Source organism: Spermophilus citellus (genome assembly GCF_964194105.1).
Source record: "Spermophilus citellus genome assembly, chromosome: 8".
Lineage (NCBI taxonomy): Eukaryota > Metazoa > Chordata > Mammalia > Rodentia > Sciuridae > Spermophilus > Spermophilus citellus.
Window position 1 is genome coordinate 99,471,680 of NC_138189.1, and position 17,927 is coordinate 99,489,606.

General features: G+C 35.0%; 1 long non-coding RNA gene across 1 annotated transcript in view; it reads left to right on the plus strand.

The window, feature by feature from the left end:
* The first annotated feature begins 222 nt into the window (after window positions 1-222).
* The window catches only part of LOC308654648, a 73,081-nt gene continuing 55,376 nt past the window's right edge, over window positions 223-17,927 (plus strand). Inside the window, exon 1 of the long non-coding RNA XR_014023310.1 lies at window positions 223-305. This is a non-coding gene — a long non-coding RNA (uncharacterized lncRNA). The remainder of the gene's footprint in view (window positions 306-17,927) is intronic.

The window sequence follows — 17,927 nt, forward strand, 5'->3', positions numbered from 1 at the left end:
AAAGTGAGTGTGCCATACATGGATTATTTCATTGAATCTCCCAAGAATTCCAGAAGGTAACAACAATTTTTTTCATTGTGTGAATGGAAAAGCAGGGATTAAAGAGATGAAATAGCTTGCTCAAGGTCACAGAGCCAGGAAGTTACATGGCTGGGATTTTAACCCACTTGTTTGGTGTCAGATCCAGATTTTAACCACAACTTTAATCTGAAGAGCAGACCTGAGACAAGTCCGTTTAGCGGGGGTGGCTAGTGGTAGTTGGAAGACAGATATACCTGGCCCAGGAACCCACCAGCGGAGGAGAGGTTAGTCATATATTTGATTTCTTCTTCTCAAATTTTGAACAGCTGTGAAGTGTTTGGAATACTGAGTCCAGTATCAGTATATATAAATAACCCTCACTTGATCCCCTTTGATTTTATTTTTGGATGCCATAGCTTTGTTCTTTCTTTATTTCAGCTAAGCCTCTACTGCATGTTCCCTGAGCAGCAGAATGATCCATTTCAGGAGCATATTTTATGTGATGCTGACACCAGCTGCTCCATGGAGACCATCAGGCTCCTGCCAGAGTGTAATTGGCACCCAGGAGCAGGCAGGCTCCAAAGCACCTAAAAGCAAATGTGTTTCACAATAAGTCTTTATCTCAGCATGAAAAGAAGCAATAAATTGTGATGAGTCTGAACAGCTATTCTCCAAACACACACACACACATTTATTATGCTAAGGTATAGCTTATTGCCAAAAAGGAAGACTCTAGGGCTGCCTCTTTAACAGCCTCCATGTAGCCCCGTTCTTCACGTTGACTATTTAGAGCTCTTGACTATCCAGTGCTGGGTGATTTAAGGTATTCAGTCGACATTCATTCAATCACAGCTATTTCTGAACACTGATGTCAGGCAATATTGTGGGAAGACAAGCCGTAAACAAAGACAAATTCCTACTTTTATGGAGTTTACATTGTGGATACAAATATGCTTGAAAGAAGTGGAGCAGGTAGGGAAAAAACAGATCCATCATTTACCTTTTTTAAAGCTCCCCAAATTCTCCTGTTAGGAAAATTTATTTTTATGTCAATCAATTAGGAAGAAAATATGGGGCAATAATTTCTGTGGATTCAGAATGCTTCCTTTCTATTTCTCTGACATAATTGCAAGTCTATACATCAGAAACCATGACAAAATACGTGTGAGACATATTATTGATTTTGTCTAAAGAAAGTCCTGATTTTTACATGTTGGTATATCACTGGTAGTAATTTAACAGCTTGCCATGGGTCCAACAACCACAAGTTGGATGACTAAACTAAAAGATCTCAGAAGTTTCTTTCATTCCATTAAAGATGATTTGCTGTCTTGTGGGAACTTATAGATGCTCCCTGATAGGAAATATTTCTAAAAACCCAGATAATCTCATACTTGGCTTATCTTTTCTATATCAGAATACTTTTTAGAAAATTTAGTGTATTTCCTTTAATTGTGAAATCATCAGGGTGTGATATTGTTCCTGAAGTTTACCTTACCTTGTTCTATGTTAGACCGTCATTTCCAAAATAGTCACATAAAACAGGCCATTAATTCTTTCATTCTCATTTAAACATAAGGAAGTTGAATCAGTTTGGTTTGTAATTAGACCTCACCATGCCTAAAAAAAAGCATTACTTATTTTCAGTACATTGTCATCTAAAGTTTATGTTAAAATACTTTAAAAGCAGGAAAAATATTCAGCTTCCTTGGATTATTCTTATTGTACTTGTAAAAATTTTGAAGAAAATTACACCAATGTTCAGTAAATTTCTTTTTAAAAAATCACAATAAAATAAATAACAGGTATCATCTGGTTTTTCATATCATATCTGATAAATCATTAGGCCCTCCCTACATTTATCCAGATGGATCATTTCTGTGATGTTTCAGTATGGTGATTGAGCTTCCAATTCCAATCTCAACAAAGTCATAATTCAATGGCTCTCACTAGTTTTAATCTCATGCAACAGAAAAAGATTGGCATGATAGTGTGAATTTATTGGATGTAGACAAGTTTTCACTTAAAATATTTTCATCTTTCAGAGAATTCACTTTTATAGGAGAGATCTGAGATGGAATCTCAGGTTATTTGGAGTGAAGAAATGTTTCTAAAAAACTTGATCTTACCATCTTGGCCTTTTAAATGTACTTGAGGTGGTTTACAATCAATATTTTGATCTAATTTAAGTATATATTTAAACCCTAATTATTCTATTGAACACTGGTTTCAATTCCTTGTTTGGCAATGAGAACAAGGAAGGAAAGAGTGTGGAGACAGTCCTTTACTATCAGTAACTGAATCTTAAAACATCAAGTCCCACAAGAAGTAAGGGCAATCCAGGATCATCCATTGATTACTTTTACTGGGTACAGAGCTCTCTTTTAGATGATACAAATGAACTGAAAAATAAGTTCCTTTTCTTAAGAAGTTTGATATAATATTTATATGATAGCTGAAATAATAAAGAGAAAAATGCTAAATACTAATTACATGTTTAATATATTTCTAGATCCATTTTTGACTATTATTTTTGTTTTCTTTTTAAAAATTTTGTTTATTTTTATTAGCACATAAGGGTACATATTAATGGAATTCCATCAATTCATATAGCATGCATTAATCATATCTATTCACCCTTCCACCTTTGCTCCACTCTCCTGCCCCTTTGCTAGTCCTTAGTAAACACTCTTCTATTTTCAGATTTATTTTTTCAGTATTCATATAAGAGAGAGAACGTGTGATATTTTATGTCTGACTTGTTTTGTTTAACATGATGCTATTTCTTAAAGATGCCCTCTTTTATAATTTTTAGGCATATCCACTCAGGAAAATGTGTTTTTTAACAGTAAACTAGAGGATCAAAGGTCAAGGGGCTAATCATTTAAAAAATTTAATTTATATATATGACAGGAGAATGCATTACAATTCATATTATACATATAGAGCACACATTTTTCATATCTCTGGTTGTATACAAAGTATATTCATACCAATTCTTGTCTTCATACATGTACTTTGGATAATGATGTCCTTCACATTCCACCATCATTGCTAATCCCCTGACCCTCCCTTCTAACCCCTCTGCCTTATCTAGAGTTAGTCTATTCCTCCCATGCTCCCTCTCCCTACCCCACTATGAATCAGCTTCCTTATATCAGAGAAAACATTCAGCATTTGGTTTTTTGGGATTGGCTAACATAACTTAGCATTATCTTCTCTAATTCCATTCATTTGCCTGCAAATACTATGATTTTATTCTCTTTTATTCCTGAGTAATACTCCACTGTGTATATATGCCACTTTTTAAAAATCTATTTATCTACTGAAGGGCATCTAGGTTGGTTCCACAGTTTAGCTATAATGAATTGTTATTATCAAGAACTTGTTGAGAGCTAAAGGAGTGATAAAAAAGGAAAGTGAACCTATTAATTCTTGTGTCAGTAAAAAGAAAACAAGCTACAGTAAAGCAAATATAAAAAAAAATCTTATGGGTAATTAAAGAGTAAATACATATAACCTACAAATTAATGTCAGAGAAGGTGCAGACGTGTCAGCAATGGCAACAGAAACCAAAACAGCGGATGGAATGTGTTTAAAAAGTGCTGCAATAAAATATTCTTAACAATTTCTATACTGAGTAAAGCTACATTTAAAGAAAGGAGACAAAAACTTAATATATTATCCTCAGAATCTTGCTGAAAGAATAGATAAACTTTGTATTTTCAATGCCCCCTCCACCAAACTGGAGCTAAGCTTGAGAGGAAGGATTGAAGGAAGCTTCACTAGTAAGTAAAGACACTGAAAGATGTATGGGTAATTTGTTTTCCTTATCCTTTTTTAACTTTGGGTAAATCTAAAGGAGCATTAACAGAATGTCACATAATGCTATGACTGCAATAACATGATGTCATAATAATAATGCATGATTCTGGTGCTCAGAATCAATGTCACATTTAAGTACCACAAAACAATAAAATGTGTAGAAATAAATTAAAATATTTTTAAGATGTTTTTATTAATTAGGAAGGAAAAATACTTTGAGGATACAGTCAGCAAAATTCATATTCTTTTACCCTAGGCGAGATCCCTAAACTCAATGCTGCCTTATTCATCACTTACTAGCTGTAATGTTGGACAATTTGTTTAGCCTCTTTGTTCCTCAGTTTCTGCACATGAAGAATGCAGCTGATGATATCTTCTAGTGTTGTTATGATAAATTTAATGCTTACCAGGGATTTCAACCAGTGTCCCAACACTGAGAGTATTATTATATTTTACTAATTTAAATATATGCTTATTTTATATTTATATAATTAAATATATAATATTATAATGTATAAAATATTAAAATTTACAAAATATTATTATATTTTATTAATTTATTAATAAATATTTTATTAATTTTATTAATCTAAAGGAACATTATTTATTTTATTAATTTTATTAATTTAAATATATATTTTACATGGATGAAATATTTCCTAAAACAAACAAATAAACAAAAAACCCCAGACAAATAGAGGTCCCATTAGTTTGAGCTATCCTGGACCTTACAGCCACTGTAGATTATTGAATGAAGTGTGATATGATGGCCCTTGGTTGCATTAGAAAAAAAAATGCCAACCTTATCTTTCTTGAATACAAGAGGCAACTAGATATTTTACTTTTTACTCTCAGAATTTACAGAGTGATATACTTGATTTATCATTTAGACAAAGATAATAGAACTATAAAAATAAATTAGATACAAATGTTATGATAAGACCTGAAAGTGGTTTTTGTAATTCTTAGTTCAAGGTAGTACATATAGAGAAATAGAGAAGTGTTAAAAGGCAAAGTAACACACATCGAACAGAGTTTTTTTTTTAAACACCTTTTCCTAAATCTATTTTATATTCAATTAAAACAATATCTGCATTATAAGGCAGCATCACAATGGGTTGACTTATGTTGACATCATGCTGTAACCAACTACTTTAGAATGAATCACCCTGCTTTTCTTCTCCAACCATATTACATTCACTGAAGATGTTGGTCTTGGAAATAGGAAGGCTCACTCCCAGTGTATGGATCACGTCACTCTAAATATAAATTTTAATCTTTTTTGCATTTTACATTGTGTTCCATCAGAAAATTTAGATAAAAGACAAAAGGAGGTAGAGATGGCTAGCTGTCCTTAGCTAGGGGTTATTTCAGTTAGACAGGGAGCTCACTTTAGAAATAAAGTTCTCTTGATTGGACCTAAACCAGGGACATTTCTCATCTACTGCCATGGAAAAATCACACATGCTCATCCTGCTTTCATTTCTCTGTCCTTTTCTGTGAGCAGGCAGCGATTCTGCTCTCTGTTGCTGGGTGCTGATAATGTTTGCCTTCTAAAGTGACTCTTAGCCATGAAGCAGCGTTCAATTTACTGGGTTCAGCTGTGGTTATTTCAATGCTGTCTTCCAGGGCAGTCTCTAAAACTGCTTGCCAATTCAGTCCTGAAGACGGATTCCCCGTGGATCGCTCATCCGAGTCTCTTCAGTGTGCCCTTGGCACAGCTGTGCAGCCCTGGCTCTGGTTCTGAAGGGTACTTCATGCTGAATAAAATAATTCCATCGGGCTCTTTGATCTGATCCCATTTGGTCAGCTGGGAAAGTGAGCTCGCTCTCTGCACTCCTCCGCAGCTCCAGGTTGGCTACTGGCCCTCTGATGTGGTCTCTTCTTCTCATGCCACAGGGTTCTAGCTCTCCCCAGCTGCTGGCACTGGTGTGGGCCCCCATTCTGGCGCAGTGGTTGATCTGCTTGGGTCTCGCCACGTTGACTTTTGTTTCTCTGCAATGTTGATCAGTTTTCTCCTCACTCCCTGTGAAACTCCGAATCCCCCAACAAGCCTGAGTTGTAAACACCTTTCAACTGCTGCCCCCATATGAGGTACCAATTCCACTGAGATGAAACGGCAGGAATAGGTTCCCAGATTGAAAGTTGAAGCCAAGGTTGACTCATCTCTGAGCCACATTAGCAGAAGAAAAGAACACACTCTCCAAGGTTTGGATTCTGACTTGAATATGAAGGGGGTGAGGAGATTCATTTTAGTATGTGTGCTTAGAGTCAGTATGAGCTTTCATCTTTCCTTTGGAAGGAATTGCTTGGAATTGCTGATGAAGAGTTGCTGAAAGCCCCCCATAAACAAGTGGAAGTTAAATCCCATTGCTACAAGTCTAGTAAAACAGAAAAAAGAAATTAGTGAAGCAGCAGAATATGAAATTGTTTCACCAATCCCCTTCTTAAAAAAGCAATGCCTCTTGTTTCTCACCTCAGTAGGAGATCTTGTAGTGCAAATTAATTTGTCAGAGACTGATACACTCTGTCTACTGCAGAGTGGGACTACTCTGACAGTATTAAAATAGCTAGTAAACCAAAGGTGTCCATGTCCTGGGTTTAGCAGCAAGCAGAATGTCTCAGGGATTGGAGGTAAAGGCCAAGGAATGAACTTGGAAGTGATGGTCACAAAAGAGGAAGAATCTTCTCATTCTGCTTGTCTTTTGAATTTTCTCACTAGAACTGACTCCTCTCTCTCTCTCTCTCTCTCTCTCTCTCTCTCTCTCTCTCTCTCTCTCTCTCTAAAAATAAAGAAGTCTATTCTGCAGAGCAATATGTGTATATATACACAATTGCCCTGCAGGTTGGGAGGGTATGCTAATAGAAAATAAAATTTTATTTTCTTAAAAATACAAATGCTACTTCATTCAAACCAACTTTGTTCAAAGAAGGAACTCAAAATTGTAGAATTGCTACAAAAGAACAATAATGAAAAAGGAAAACAGAATATGTGGGAATATAGTTACCAAATAAAAATTTATAGCATTCAATATGTATGTGAAAATGATCTAAACACTCAACTCAAAAATCTAGAAAAATTAATGAAGCAAATCAAAAGAAAGCATAAAAAGAATTATATGGATAAAAACAGTAAAACAAAAATAATCCTAAAATCATTTTAAGCAATTTCTTTAATAAAAAATTGAGAAAGTATTACATAAGAAATTTATAAGAAATGTTCAAAACTTAGATGAGAAAAGGTACACAAAATTTCTGAGAGACCCCAAAATAGAATTGAATGAATAGAAAGACATACTCCATTCTTGGGTAGAAGACTCAATATCATAAAAATGTTAGATAGAGTTGGGTGCCACATGTGTGTAATACCCATGACTCTAGAAGCTGAAGCAGGAGGATTGCAAATTTAAGGCCAGCCCCCAAAACTTAGTGAGGCCCAAAGTAACTTAGAAAGACCCCATCTCAAAAAAATAAAAGGGCCGGGGATGTGACTTAGTGGTAAAGTGCCCTTAGGTTTAATCCCTATTACCAAACCAAATGAAACAACAAAAATGAAGCAAAAATAAAACAAAAATAAAAAAGATGTTAGATAGACTTTAATTACTTATTAAATTTGATGTACCTAACTTCAATAAAAAATATAATCAAAGGTTAGAAGAAAAATGAAGGCAAAATACACAAAATTAAAAACCAAAAAGAAAAAAAACAACAAAAAACCAAGCAATTAAAAAAGATTTACTTTGCCATATTCTATGGAAATAGATTTGAAACTTGATAAAAATGGATAAAATAGTCTACTTATCATAAATGATTCTAATGAAATTATAACCTGAATAGTATCCATAAAAGAAATAAAAAGGTAATTAAACTCTCCCATAGAGAAGCACCAGATTTAGTTGATTTCATAGGAAAATCCTATCAAACCTGAGATCCGAGGTCCCAGTTCATTTAATGCATTTCACAACATGTAGAAAAAGAACTCTTACAATTTTATTTTCTGAGTCTACTATAACTTTGATCACAAAAGCTGACAGTGCACCAAGAAAAGTGTAGACTATCTAATGAATACCAAGGTAAAAGAACTATAATACTGGCAAATAGAATTGCATAGAACCTTTAAAAAATAATGTATTATTATATAAAATAATGTTGGGATTAATTCCAGGAATTTAACAGTGGTGGATAGCTCAACATTAGAAATTCCATGAAATCGATATGACATATTTACAAGACTAGACAGAAAAATTAAATGACTACCTCCAAATATACAGAGAAGGTAAGCTATAACACTTAACATGCATTCATATTATAAGCAAAAACCCCAGCAATTAATGGATACTTGCTTAACATTATCTCTTTATCTTCCTTAAAAGTCAGCATCTAGGAATCTAGCATCTTAAACAGAGATTTTTTTTCTCTGAAGTTAAAAGCCAAGTAAGATTATTCATTTTCTCACTACTGTTTAGCATAATGTAAAATGCAAATACCTCGAGAGAAAATACCTATTTTAGGCATAAGAATCAGAAAAAATAATATAAAACTATACCTATGTGGAAATGATATAATTATATATAAGTTAATCCAAAAAGAAACAATGGAAAGCTACAATAAACAGTGAAGAATATAGTATAATAGATTATTAAATTAGTATACAAAAAACAGCAGGCCTACTATGCAAAAATACACATGAAAATTGTACTCTAAAATGAAAATCTCATCATATCTAAATAGAAAGTAAATTCATTTGTATAAATGTTATGTCGTGTTCCAAACTTAGATGAGAAAAACTATACATAGTTCCTGAGAGACACAAAAATTGAAGGATTAGAATTGAAGTACTAAAAAGACATACTCCAGTCTTGGATAGAAAACTCAATATCATAAAAACGTTAGACCTTAATTGCTTATTAAGTTTAATGTAACTCAAAAAATCAGATTTTTTTTCTGTAACTAGATGAGTTGATAATAAAATTTGTTTGAAAGAAAAATAAGTATGAATAAATATGAAAAAACTAACGAAGAAGAGGAAAGTGTGTGTGTATAATAGAGGAACAATTAGACATACCTGAAATTACAATAAACTATAAAGGCTTTGTAATTAAGGCAGTTTTTTAATAGTATGCAAATAAATGGATTGATCAATGGAATAAAATGAGATCAGCAGTTGACCCAGTTGTATATGAATATTTAGTATATCATAAAGACCACTCACATTTTAACTGATGGGAAAACGTAAAAGTTTTAATTAGCAGTTTTGGAGATAGCCATGTAGAAAAAAATGACATTGCTTCCTTTCTTACTTAACTTTACATAAAGCTAAAATCTAAAAACATCAGAGATTACATAGAAAAAAAATACAAAACCACACAAGGACTGGAAGTATTCAACCTGAGGGAATTCTTCTATGCTTTGGGAATGGGAAAACTTTCCTAGCTCTGATTTAAAATCCAGACCCAATAAAGAAAAAAATTTAAAAATTTTGAATGCATTAAATTTTGTTTGCATGAGAAATTATACTTTTACTAGGAATACAAACAACAATATGGGAAATATATTTGTAACTTGTATTAGAAGCAAAGAATTAGTATATCTGTTATATAAAGAACATCTGAAAACAGAGGAGAGAAGAAACTATAGAAAAATAATTTAAAACATAAACATTTAAAGGAAAAAATATGCAGAATTTCTTCTGGTCTAGAGGTTTAGAGACAGTTTCTTTATGGAAGAGATCAAGAAATCTCAAGAGTATTAATCAAAATATTTTAAGGTGGAGCATTCCAGGTGAAGTCCCTAAAATGGGAGGAGGGATCTCAGGAAAGAAGGAGGCCTAGAGGCAACCAGCAGAAGGAAGAGTGGTTGGAGAGGTAGGAGAAACGTGAGCAGAGACCAGTTCTTGCAGGTCCTGTGGGTCTTTCTTCCTGTGCTTATGAGACTGTGTAATTGGCAATTCTGACTGGACAAGCGATATCCTTAGCAGCTGGTTTTAGTCACAAAAAAATTCAAGCTTATAAAAATGTCTGCTCCTAACTCCTCAAATATTTACTTGTATGTTGATGATATCATAATTCCTCCATTTTCTAGTATACTTTCTAGAATTTATACTCACAAGTTGAATAAATATTAGGTAAATATTCCTGCATTTTGCAGATAGTAATGTTCTAGGAAAGGGCCCTGGAGTCCTGCTCCAGCCTTCTTTTGAGCCATATTCCTTCTAGGGGAAAAGGGGTTGTGAGGAGAAGGGTTGATGTTAACCCAGAACCTGTACCCATGCTCCCTTCTGGATTATTCTCTGAGTACCTGGGAGCCCAGGCTTCCCTGTCCAAACAACTGGAGATTGCTATCTGGGACTGTTAGGGATTTGTTCTGCTGGAGGCTGGAGAAGGCCAGGAGGTTGGAGATATGGTGGTGGGAGGGCAATGGTGGACCAAGTCTTGAGTGTGCAGCCTGGGAGGACCACACATTGGAATATGAATACCTTTCAGCATGGGACAGAGCTGGGGTAGAAAGAGGTGCTAAGGTGAGGGACTATATGGAGGATGCTACAATTGGGACTATGTGTGTGTGTGGTGCGTGCACATACACTATGTGTTGGTAGTGCTGGTGGGGTTCTCCCTATTCAGCCATTCATAAATACTGAATTCTTAGGATTTTAAGCAGTCTAAATTTGAATTTGGCTTTCCAGATTATTGTGAAATATATTTTTCAAATAAGAAAGATATAATTTTTATTTTACTTAATAATCCATTAACTTTTAAAGCATGTAGACATGTAAGAGTTACTTTCAATTTGTACTTGAATTCAGTGTGGTGATGAAGGAAGTTTTAATAATTACCTTAGAAGTGCTTAGCTATCACTGCAAAGGCAAAAACAGGTATTTTACATATGCATCCTTATTTTAGTTTTTTGTTACTATTATAACAAAATTTTTCTATATCACTATTATGGTTTGGATATGAGGTGTCCTCCAAGAGCTACTGTGTCAGTTCAGAAGTGAAATGATTAACTTATAAGAGGTGTAACCTAATTAGTCCATCCTAGTTTGAATATACTAATGTGTAATAACTGTGGTTAGTAAAGGTATGACTGGAGGAAGTAGATCCCAGGGGACATGTCCTTCATGTCATTCCTTAAAGCCTCTTCCTCTCTGCCTGTGCTTCCTGGTTGCTATGGGGTAAGCAGCTTTTCTCATCCATGCCCTTCTGCCAGGATGCTTCACCTCACCTCAGGCCCAGAGCACTGGAGTCTACCATCATGGACTGACACCTTTAAACCCATGAGCCCCAAATAACCTTTTTCTCCTCCAAATTGTACTTGTTATATATTATGGTCACAACAACACAAAGTTGACCAACACAGAAATTGGTACCAAGAAGTGGGATCATTGCTATGACTAACCTGATTATGTGTTTTAGAGTCCTTTGGAAATGGTTTGTGGGAAGAGTTTGGGAAAGATAGGAAATTAAGTCTGGAGAAGACTTAGAATTTTGTAAGCAGAGTTAAATAGGTGATTCTAATGGCAACCAGAATGCTGATAGGAATGCAGACAGTAAAGACTGTGTTCATGAAGTTTTAGAAGGAATGAGGACTCAGGAATTGGGATAGAGGACACACATGTTGCATTCTGGCAAAGAACTAGTCTGTATTTTGCCCTTCTTCTAAGACTTTCTGTGATGCTGAACTCAAAGATGATGAATTGATCTGGTAGAGGAAATTTCAAGGCATCACAGCTTTTAGTCAATCATAGATATTACTATCAGTTTTTAGTCAGGTTTACTGTAAAAATCAGGAGCAGAAAGCAGAATAGAAGGATTTAAAAAACTTGCAGTTTGGCCAGAAAAGTACATGTAAAACTGGGGTCACAGAGCATGTGGTTTTTGAAGAGATTACAGCCCTAAAGAGATGTTGAATACTTTGCCAAGGGACAATAGGAAAGATGCCTAAGGGTATTTTAGGAATCAGTAAGACCAGATCCATCACAGGCTCAAGGGTGTAAAAGTGACAACTCCTTTAGGAGACCATGAGGGCACCCTGCTCACACAGGGGGTACCAGGAAGTTGTTTCACTGTGCCAGCTGCTCAGGTACTCAGAGGCTGCTGCTTGAACTGTCAGCCAACTTTGTACACACAGTGCTGGTTCTGCAGAAATGCAGGATGCTGGTGTTATGGAGCCATAGAGGCTTCAACCAGATTTCAAAGGAAGGCCTGGGAGGCCAGGAAAAATGTAGCAGGGTTGGAATCCCTGTGGGCTGCCCTCGAAAGGGCAATGTGTGAAGCTGTAAAGGTTAAGACAGAACTAAAATGGAGACCCCAGGAATATAGATAGTCCATATGGATGCAGATTGCAGGGAGAGACAGGCTAAGAGAGAGATGATGAACACTGCAACTGGCAAGGTTAAAGGGGTGGGATTGCCCAAGCCCCTTGGAGATCACATTTCACCACCATGTGCCTCTGATGCTGAACATGGAGTTATAAGACCTAATGCTCACTCAGCTGGGTTTTAATCTTATTTTGGTCCCATCCCTTCTTTTTTTCTGTGCCTCTCTGTGCCACTGTATATTGGAGATTATATGTATATATCTTTCACCCCCGCCCCCTTTTTTATGACTACAGGGGCTTACAGCCCAGAGTTTGCCCAGAATTTGCTTTGAATCTCAGATGAAACTTTAAACTTGAATTTTTCAGCAATGCTATAACTGTTAAGACTATGGGAACACTTGGAGATGGAGTAAATGCATTTTGCATTGTGAGATGGACATGAACTTTGTTGGCACCAGAGGAGGAATGTTATGGTTTGGGTATGAGCTGTTCCCTGTAAGCTCATGTGTCGATGCAGGGGTTTTCAGAGGTAAAATAATTGGATTGTGAGAACTAATGAATTCATCCTAATGTGAATGGACTAACTGGGAGTAAGCCATGGGAAAGCAGAGCATGGCTGGAGAAGGCAGATCACCGGCAGCATGCCCTTGAAGGGTTCATCTTCCCTGCAGCCCCACCCCCTCTCTCTGCCTTTGCTTCCTGGCTGCCATGAGGTGAACAGCTTTCCACTGCCATGCCCTTCTACCATGATGTCATGCTTCATCTTGGGACTAGACGGATGAGGTACAATGTCCATAGACTGCAATTTCTGAAACCATGAACCAAAATAAACTTTTCCTCCTCTATGTTGTTCTCGTCAGGTATTTTGGTCCCAGTGATGCAAAGCTAACAAAATCACTAAAACACTGATAACAAGGCAAACCATAATTTATTTAATCATTTGTTTATTGTTTGGTTTTCAAAATATTTCCTTGTACTTAACTCATTACTTTATTTGACATTGTAAATGTCACATTAAACATCTGTGTCCATAAACCTTTGTCCTTACAGCAGTATGCCTATTACATCCTAAATGTACTTTAGATAACTAATGGATTCTAACATTATGGAGAAGCATCAGTGTTACCAAGCATAATAGTAGCTAATATTTGTGGAGTGCTAACTATGTTCCAGGTTTTGCATTAAGCACTTTAATGTATTTTAAAAAATAACTGATTATACTCTCATACCAACTCAATATGGTTGGTAAAATTATTTTCTCCATTTTAGAGAGAAGGAAACTGAGGTTAAGGGACTTAATGAGTGGTGGTACTATTAAGGAGATGGCTCCAGAATTCATATTCAACCCACCTGGCTGTCCTGCTTTCAGCTTTTCTTATTGAGAAAGATATGTTAGTTTGCTTAAATTACAATTGACACAATATTAATTTACTATAGTATGAAACATGTTCATATGTTACCTTTGGTATTATCATGGGTGATTAGTTTTACTTCTGTAAATCTTTTACTATACGTTTTTATGCACACAAATCTGATTTCAGCTTTTGATGCTCTGTATCTTTAAAGTAGTTTGAAAGTTAATTTTAATTAGTATGTAAATTTAAATTTAATTTTTTAAATTTAATTTAAATTTAGTTAATTTTAATTAGAGAATTAATTAGTATGCTTAAAAACATAATTTATTAATCATTCATTTATGATTTGGCTTTCAAAATAGTTCCTTTTACTTAAACCATTATTTTAATTTGCCATTATAAATATTGTGACATTAAATATCTGTATCCACACACCTTTGTCCACACATCAGTTTATCCCTTAGGCTGAGTTTCACGATGTCAAATTGTATGAGGATTTTTAGGGCCTTTGAAATATATTATCACATTTCTCTTAAATTCCCAGCAATAGGCTAGGAAAGTGCTGATTACCTTTTTCTCAACATTGACTGGTATCACTGGAAAAAAAAACTGCTTATCTAACAGTATAGTGGTTTTTGGCACAATAATTGTTCTTAGTTCTTTGTGAAATTATTTATGGGAATTTTGGTATTTGTTTTGATAATTTCTTTGAGCTTTTATATGGAAATGGTTTTCTCACCCTGTCATAACTTTTTGAGGGGGAATGTTTGGTTCTAGTTCATATTGTTTGCTTTCTGATTTTGATCAGTTTGGTATGTAAAATTTGTAAGTTTCATGTAGTTAAATTTATCTGTTTTTCTTAATGAAAATTTCCATTGCTTTTAAGCATTGTGATCTTTTCCTATGCAGAAATCAAATTATATTCAACAGCATTTTGTCTTCACAAATATTTAGAATTAACTAATATTTCGAATTAACTCTTCAACCCACATAGAGATTATTCTAGCATAAAAACATACATTGATCCCACATTGATTTTTCTCTCGATAGATATCTGTTCTTTTAACTCTTGGTTGAATTAGAAAATTCACTTAATTGATTTGTGATTGCTTTATCTGTTTAAAAACACTAATTCAGGTTATTATTTGTTTTCATTGATCTATTTTTGAATCAGTATGGGAGTTTAAATTATTCTAGTGTTCCATTATACCAATCTGTCAGAAGAATTAAGTAAATGGTTGTATATCTAAGAAAGCAGTAAGAGTGGAAGAAAAATGATTTTCTCTACCAGTTCTCAATTGCTATAAATACACAACAAGCTTGTCAAAGAAAAGCACTAAATCTTATTTTGTTTGGAATGTTTCCACACCATCCAGCAAATGCAATCTATTCTGTGCACGCTCAGTTACTATTTTGTATTGTTTGCCTAGTTAGCGGCCAACAGGAGAATGAACTTCAGCAGTTACTTTTAGAGAAATGATTGAGATTTGTGTCTTTAAATCTTTCCAGGGTGAATGGAAAAGTCACACGTGACTAGGTGGACTGATTATTTGTCAGCTTGTTGCCCTTCCTCTCGGGTCTCTGGAGAGGCAGCTGCTGTTCCTTGAAACTAGTGAATGTATCACCTAGTGAGATTTTTTACATTATGGACTTCTCCATATGATGAATGGATAAAATATGTTGGGGGACATTGGAATGAGGCATAATTGGAGTGATGAGTAGCCATTTGGTATATTTTAAGGCTTACTGTGATACCGCAAAAAGAAGAGCTGTCTTTAAATCTCTTATACATACCTTGAAAATAGTGATAGAACTCAAACAGCTATAAATGATAAATGACCCCAAGAATTTACTCCGATTATTCATAGATTGGAAGAGAGAGATACAAGGAAGCTAAGATCTGCTGTCTTGGTGAAGCAGTTAATTAAGAGAAGCATCTCCTCAATCCTTTTTATGTATTCTTTTTATCACACCCTGACTCCATGAATTAAAATGACAATTAGTACTGGCGCTCTTCCAGAACCTCTAACACTTTTCTTTTTCCGTAGCATATAGACAGAGAATTTATGTTTAGAAAATTCCTAGTAAATTCAATGGGTCTCTTAAGAATTTCACCATTTTTATTCTCTTTCCAATCCTAGTAAAGTAGGCCACGGAAGCAACAATTCATTGTAATTTAATGTTTGCTCCTTTTGTTCTGCTTTGAGAGCATAATCTCCTAAAAGCCAACTCTAAACTCGGGCATGTGGTATGCTTTCTGCTGTCACTTTTAAGACAAAAGTCAAGAGGAAACTGATGCAGCTGAACTTTTTCAGAATTGCAGTCTTTGCTGCAGAATTACAACAGAAACTCTGCCTTCTCTCCCAATGGTGTAAATCATAAGGGCTTTCACCCAGTATCCAAAGTGTTTTCAACTTTAAAATTTTCCTTTCCTCAAGATGAAAAGAAACAGTCATTTGCATTTGAAAAGTCAAATGCAAAAGTTTGAATCAAGACATATCTATATGATTTTTGAAATGGGAGACGTGTTGGAATCCAGATTGGTTTTTCCTTGGTTATCCCCAAGAGAAGTCCCTTCTTCAGGATACTGAAAAACCACCTCAGAAAGCAAATAGCTAAAGGTATGTGTAATTCATGACCCATAAATGTCATATTATTGAAATTAATAGTACAGATGCTAAATAGAGAACAGGTTCTATATTACACAGCTGTGTATGTCCAAGTTCCTGTTATCACTAAATCTGGTGTTAGATTTTCCTTTTGAGGACCTTGTGGGGCTAAACTGCTTGGTGAATATTTGTTCTTGTGTTTCTTATAAAAAAATTCAATGAAGCAAAATGTTCCATGGATTAATAGGGAGCTTAGGCTTCAAAAGTTCCCTTCTTTATTTCCTTTGTATTAATGCAGGAAATCAAAGGAGGTCATAAAGACAAGTCTTATTATCAAAGGGTTCTGCATGGTCTTGGACATAGCAGAGAAAGAATGCTTGATATGGCAACTTCAAAGCTTAAACTAGGAGGACTTATAGTATTGGCTAGAATATGATACACTTAGTTTCTCTCACAAAAGGAAGGGTTTGACTATTGTTTAATGGATTGTATAAATGTTGTCTTTTATGCTTTGGGTCTGTTATTGCATCTGCATTTTATGAAAAGCTCATATTTTAGGCTTAGCAGATTGACTCATTTGAATTAGGTTTGCTGAGAAGAATATTTCCAAAATATATTATGTAAAAGGCTATCGCAGTAAACTTGCCTTAAGATTTTCTAGAACAATGATTAGGCCCAAAGACCCTAGGATAAAGAAATACTTGCAATAACCAACACTCAGAACTATCTCAGGTGAGAGGGGTAGAGGCCTAATAGGAAAGTCGTGGAAGTTTCATGACATTCCCCAAACCATGGAAAGAAGCTAACTGACCCAGATTCCTCAGCTGTCGAGCAAGTAGCCTATGAAATTTGATTTTAATTTCCAAATGAAATGCATTTGACCCACTCTCAGCATCCCAACATATTGCAAAAACAGAAAGAATTTTCATGAAATTGTCTAAACACAGTTTGCGTGTGTGGCAAAAATGCTATTAGATGGGTCAGTTGCTTTAGAAGAGAAATATTTCAAAGAAGAAAAAGATCCCCTATTCTTTTATTTTAGGCCTTTAATAAAATATGTGGAAAGTGGTCACAACAACCGTTGGATCTTGGTAACAATTTGTTTTTAAAAGCAGATGTCTACCTAACTTCCTTGACTTTTTCATTGTAGGTGTATGGTTACTGTTCCTGCACAAGTTCTGTGAACATGTGGACAAAAGGCTTTTGGGGAGCAATGGGCTAACAGAGGAAAAGAGTAAGAGAGTTAGCTGAGTGGAATAAGAGAGGAAAGAAAAGATGAATGGGGCACAATGGATAGTTTCTCTTACATACTAAGATTCAACTTAGTAAACAGTCCAGGAAAAAAGTTAACGAGCAGAATTGGCTTTTTTTTTTTTTCATAGACTAATGTTTTCTATTCTGGTCATGAGAAGTAATGAGACATGGGCTAGTAGGAGTTATTTCTTCCTATGCCCCCCGCTTTCTTACCCTTCCTCTTTTGCTCCCTCCTTTCTTCCTTTCTATCTTCCCTCCTTTCATTCTTTCTTCCTAAGTAAAGGACACCATCATGAAGGGTGTGTACATGAACTTACGAAATCAACTCACAGCTATTCTTGGTATTAAGAATGGGATATTTTGCCTCTAGGCCCTTGCATTTAGTCATCATACTTCTTGAGTCTACTTTTATCTATAACATTTCCTCAGTTTTTCTGTGTCTTTCTTTATATTGATACTTTTGAAGATTACTGATTATTTTGTTGACTGTCTCATAAATTCATAAACCATGGTTTATGAATTCCTAAAATTGTCAACATGTACTTAT